Raw genomic sequence first — 6206 nt, 5'->3', positions numbered from 1 at the left:
GGAACCATGCCTGTGTGGATTGCTTTAATAAGAGAGTAGTCTTTAAATCCACAGATAGGGAGGAGTTTAGTTTTCAGTCAGAACGAGAAAGTTCCCCTCCTCGTGTAATCTCAACTTTACAAGCCACCCGACTTTTGAGACAAGGGTGCATGGGATTCCTTGCGAGTTTGATCTTACCCCTAAAAGATGGACTCAAGGTTGAGGACATAAAAATAGTTAGAGAATTTAGAGATGTGTTTCCTAAAGATCTTCTAGGGTTACCGCAGGATAGAGAAGTAGAGTTCACGATTGATCTCACTCCGGGAACGACGCCTATATCCAAAGCACCCTAATAACAATAAAATATGAATAGTAATAATAATAATGATACGATAATAAATCTATTAAAATTACACTTTATTAATAATATAAAATCTGATAAAATAATAATAATAATAATAACAAATATAATAAATTTATAGCTATATGAAAAAAAAAATTACATAACACTTATATTATAGCCTAAACTTAGGATCGGGTTGTTACACTACTACCCCTATTATTTCCTGCAATTAATGAGAGTAAATGATATAGAGAAACACCAAACATTACTTTTACCATCTACATAATGTAATTAGCAACGATACAGTTACCTTTTGGCTCTAGTATAGGATCAGCCAAAATGGAGTCTTGGGCTAGGGTTACACTGCTTTGCCCCTCTCCTTGTGGCTCAATGCTCATCTTCTTAGTTCCTTCAATTAGTGAAGCTGAAATAGAACCTTGGGCTTGGGCTACACTGTTATGCCCTTATCCTTTTGGCTCCATGCTCCTCTTATTTGTTCTTGTAATGAGTGGATCTGAATTAGAACCTTGGGCTAAGGCTACATTACTTTGTCCTTGTTCTTTTGACTCAGCACTCGTCTTCTTGGTTCTTACAAGAGTGAAGTCGAAATAAAACCTTGGGTTGGGGCTACGCTTCTTTGCCCTTTTCCTTTTGGCTCAACTTTCCTCCTCTTCTTGGTTCCTGCAATCAGTGGAGTTGAAATAGAATCTTGGGTTAGGGTTACACAACTTTGCCACTATCCTTTTGGCTCAACTCTCTTCCACTTCTTGGTTCCTATCATCAATGAGAGAATACAATGTAAAGGAAACATAATAAGGCAATGTTTTTATTTTTATTTTTTCCGGATAGGAAACATAGTCCATAGTAAGTAACTAACAACAATGTGGCTTGCTTTTTGGATAGTTTTTCCATGTTAAAGTAATTAAGCAAATTTTGATATGCTGCATCAAAAAATTCCTTAACCATTTTTCTTTTTGTGGCTTGCTTCTTAGACCGCAATAAGAACAATGTATACTTTTTTACATCACTTCCATGGTTCAAGCTACCATTTGTAGAGCCGATAAATTTTTCATATGAAACTGCTAAGAAGTGCTCCACTGTTTCGGTTTTATATCCTTCATGAACCTTGGATGAGAAACATTTCTTCTCTTTATTTGATTTACAATTGCTTTTAGAAACCGGAGATGTCCGCTTTCTTTCAAGCATTTTCCTCCTATATTCATATTACATAGTAAAGTATTCGATAGCGATTGTAAATTCTACTGATGGTACATTCCTCTTCTCAGGCACATAAATATGAATATAGGAGGAAAAGACTAAAAAGAAAGTGGACATCTCTAGTTAAATTAATTAAATGATCATGTCTTATAATTAATTAAATTATTCAAATAGATACAATTATAAAAGACAACAAAAATGTGCTAGTATACCATATTAAACAATAATGATGAAGAATGTGTTAAAATCAAGTATTAATGTTTAAATCTTGTTTTGGATGTTTGCATTGATTTATTTCTTCAGACAATTGTTTGAATTAATTGTTTTGATCATGGGTACGTTCTGCCACACTATTACATATTATTTGTAAGAAAATAATATCCGTCACAAAATTACTGTAGCATTATGTAAAAAAATTATATATTTTCAGCTTCAAAAACAATACTTCATTCCAAACAGAGCATATGAAAAGTTAGGCAAAGGGAGAAAAACATTACCGTATCTCTCCGGATGTATGTTCTGGCATTTTCTAAGCACTCCACCAACTTTGAAATCAGTGCATTCCACATGTGAGTGACTCAAATCTAGCTTCGACGCGTGAACAACCGTAAAGATTAATGGTTGTGTTTCGCAGTGCGGTCAAAATTTAGATCCAAGAAACTTGTAAAGTGAAAAGTCCCTTATAAAAACGTACTACAAAAAAAAGAGATGCCTGATCGATCAACTTTACACAATCATCTCTTATATGTGTGCTAACAAAAATAATTTATTGTTGTAGTGTTTTAGGACAATGCATGCCTACAACTTTATTATAATAACTAATTTTTAAAAATAATAGTAATCTTAGAAACAATGAACTTTGAAGAATTACATATTGATCAATGATATCATGGAATATCATGTATCAGATTATTTATCTGTTTTCATGTAAACTGAGAACTACCACTTCCCTTGTGCATGCCTACAACTTCTAGATTACCCCACTACAACATATACTAGTTTTTGTCAAGGGGAACTATGGTCAGAAAAAATATATCCACTGTGACAAAAAGTTTTTTCTCACCAAATTGATCTGTGGCAGCTTGGTGGCATATAACTGGTGAAGTAAGTCTCTTTTTCCACCAAAAGTTTAGTTCATGACAAAAACTTATCTTTCTCCACGACATTAATGGCGGAAAAAGCATACAAAATTTCGTGACCAATAGTACTAGACCTACCCTCAGCTTGTGAGAAATGAGTGAATTTTCTATGAAATTCAATTATGGATAATTGTTTTACCCATGACCATGTTTATGGGAAATGCTTGCATTCCTTTTTTTTCCCAAGAAAAATAGTCATGCAATTACAGATTTTGCATGTCCAGTGTTCATGAGAAATAACCATTTCCAACCAAATACATAGTCAAAACTAATTTGATTACATGATTATATTTCATGGCAAAAGACCAATTTTGGAATAAGCACAAAAACATAGTTGAGAGAAAATACTTTTTGTTAGGATCAAATCTAGTCAATGAAGCCTAATATGCACAGAATGATTGGCATGGGAAATAAAAATATATGCAAGCAACATGGATCTGTTCCACCAGTTTTGCCTTGGAAAAAAGACCAATTTTTTGTAGCAACCTGCTTATAGAGAAATCCACATTAACAAAAAGGATTACAATCAAAAGAGTATTTTGCTAATACCATCACTATATTGAAGCTACAAATTACCAACCATCAGAAGAATATCATAGCTTTAAGACTACCTCAACTATACAATAAATTAATGGCCATTCACTTCATAAAACCAACACTTGAATAACTTCAACAAAAATATCAAAAATATAAATTATATATATCATAATACTTTTACACATTTTTCAACTAGATTAACCAGTCAATCAAGGCCTGTTGATTTACAATATATGTTTGCAAATAGGGGAGTACAGGAGGTAAGCCAACTACATCAGTAATGTTCATAACAAAATCCAGCTACATGTACACATATTTCTTGCCACAAGACACATTACTGTGATTTAGTGTGTGCTCCAATTCAACTCCATTCATAGTTGGTTGCAAAGCCTTTTAATCCACAAATATGATGGGCTCATAGTTACCTGAAAATACCATTTACTTATCTGTATTAGCCATTAGAAAACACTGAGGAACCTAGCTACTAGGACATATGCTTAGCAAATCATATTTAGAAATATGATATAAACAAGTTGTTTTGTGGTTTACAACCTCTATTTAATAGCCATTGAACAAGATTATACCAGACTTCAAACATGAGTAACTCATTGTAATAATTTTGATCATAAAACATTTATACAACACCATATCTTTTCCAGCCATAAATACCTCACCTTTTTTCAGATTCATAAACAGCCACCTCTTACTACTTTTACATACTTGTTGCCCTATATATTTATTTACTTTATTTCCCCCAAGCCCTATAATTCATGAGTTGTGCCATATGAAGCAATACATACCTCAAATTTATTCCCAGCCTTATCCATTTTGACTGCATCTATCTAAGGTGGCACCATCAGTTTTTTATCTCCACATACTCCAACCACTATTTGATATATTTTTATATTTATACATATATAACTAAATTGTAAAGAACATTACCACCTTTCATGTGCAAACAGAGATGTACTAGGATAACTCATGGACTAAGTTAATTGTGAATAATTAGAATCTCAGCAAATAAATAAAGAATACTTACTCCTGTACAAGGAATACAGCAAAAAGATGTGCAGGAATATCTGATTTAATACAGGCTGGTGCCCTGGTCTAGAACCTGCATAAAAGAAAAAGACTAAAGTTATTTTAGTATTAAGTTTGAAATAACCAATACACAAAGTCTACAAACCAACTTCGAACAAAGTATAAGATAATCACCCCTTGATGATAACTAGAAGTCTTCAGAAACAATAAAATTATTTCCTTACTAGTTTTTGTGCAACCAACCTAGAGTCAAATCCCACACACTTCCTCACGCTCTAGACAAAAGTTTTAAAACCACCAACTTTTCCCTGCCACTTGTTCTAACATACTCTACCATAAAATATTTCCACTAAGCCCCATCAAAATATTTCCCCCTACAAACTGCCATGGCCTTTGGATTGTGCTAAGAAAATGATCAAATATAACAAAGTCTAATATATGCTAAAATAAATATATCCGAACCTTGGAGATCCAAATTCACAGTTACAATAATTTTTTTTAAAAAATGTAACATTGTGCTAACATTCAAAAAAAAAACTTCTAATGCGAACACGAGAGGAAACTGCCCATACAATTTATACACATGCACCACACATACACCACATAACCACAAAACATTATAAATTAAAATTCATGACTCCACAAAACCACAACCATACAATCTATTCAAGCTTTATAAGATCAACATACAATCCATTCAAATCACTCATTTGTTTTTTCAAGCTTCATCCATACCCAATACATTTAATATACACAAATTTGTCTATTAAACCAACATTAACGTCATACTTTACAAACTCACTACAACTCCGTCACTTAATCCCAACACTTCAAAACAATTCATCTTCATTCCAACTCCATTTCATGCTCAAATATCAATACAAGTGAAGCCACTCCATTCCATCCACTCCATTGCAATCCAAACAGGCTATCGCCCAACCAACAAAAAAAAAAAAAATCCACTTTAGAACCAATGACATATTATAACTAACCCAAACAACTACATTTAATTAAAATTTGTTTATAATTAAACTACCTTTACTTTAATTAATCAATGAAAAAAAGCATAATATTTCTAAACTAAGCCCCAAATCAAAGTGATATAACTAGTTTCCAGGTTAAAATGATGGTAAAAATGAGAGTTTTCAGTAACTGTGTGAAAATGAGAGTTTTCAGGTCAAGATAGTGTTGCCGGATCTTGTAAACATCAAAGCAGCTTGCAGTAAAATCATTAAAAAAGATCCTAAAGGTAGAATGAGATATGACAAGATGAATAAAATAATGGATTATAAATATAGTATTGGCCTTAACCCCTTAGGTAGTGAGCCGATGGCTTGAGCCTTTATTGAAACTTGAAAGACACAATGACTATACTTATTTAGATCACCAGACATCAGATCAGATATTTAGATAAAACTTAAGAAACATAAAAGTACCACAACCCCCTCCCCCCCCCCCCCCCCCCCCCCCCCCCCCCAAAAAAAAAAAAAAACCAAATAAAAGATACAATGACCTTGCAGAAGTGGGATTATAGGAAAAAAAGGCTACAAAACATACAGTTTGAAGTACAGAACATGAAACTATAGCATAAAACTGCTTGTCAGCAATTAGCTTTCCAATATGAGCTGGAACCTAAGCTAAAGTTTCAAGTACAGAACATGAAAAATTTTCAGAATCACGAAACTGTGAAATCTAGAAAAATTAGAAGAGAATAATTGTAGTGCTAGTTTATAAATGATGAAGTCATAGTACAAGTACTTTTTTTTCCATTTTCTAAGAAAAAGTTGGAACAACTGAGTAAGGGCACATCATAGCATGCAAAAATGTGTGCATACCAATACATCTACTTATATATACATGCCTACATCTAGAAATGAATCAGAAAGGCAACTATAACTCAAGTGCAAAAAGATCCAAGCACAAAGGTATAGGCATAGTGTTTTAAAGCG

At 33.0% G+C, this 6206-nt stretch overlaps 1 long non-coding RNA gene across 1 annotated transcript; it reads left to right on the top strand.

Moving 5' to 3' along the window:
* Positions 1 to 2083: 2083 nt before the first annotated feature.
* LOC121267382 lies at positions 2084 to 5891 on the top strand. The gene is made up of 3 exons (XR_005940977.1): positions 2084 to 2096; positions 5576 to 5578; positions 5761 to 5891. It is a non-coding gene; the product is annotated as an uncharacterized LOC121267382 (long non-coding RNA).
* Positions 5892 to 6206: the final 315 nt, after the last annotated feature.

This window comes from Juglans microcarpa x Juglans regia, chromosome 5S (genome assembly GCF_004785595.1).
Source record: "Juglans microcarpa x Juglans regia isolate MS1-56 chromosome 5S, Jm3101_v1.0, whole genome shotgun sequence".
NCBI classification, from domain to species: Eukaryota; Viridiplantae; Streptophyta; class Magnoliopsida; order Fagales; family Juglandaceae; genus Juglans; species Juglans microcarpa x Juglans regia.
The sequence above is the reverse complement of the archived record's forward strand: the minus strand, read 5'-3'. Positions and strand labels throughout refer to the sequence as shown.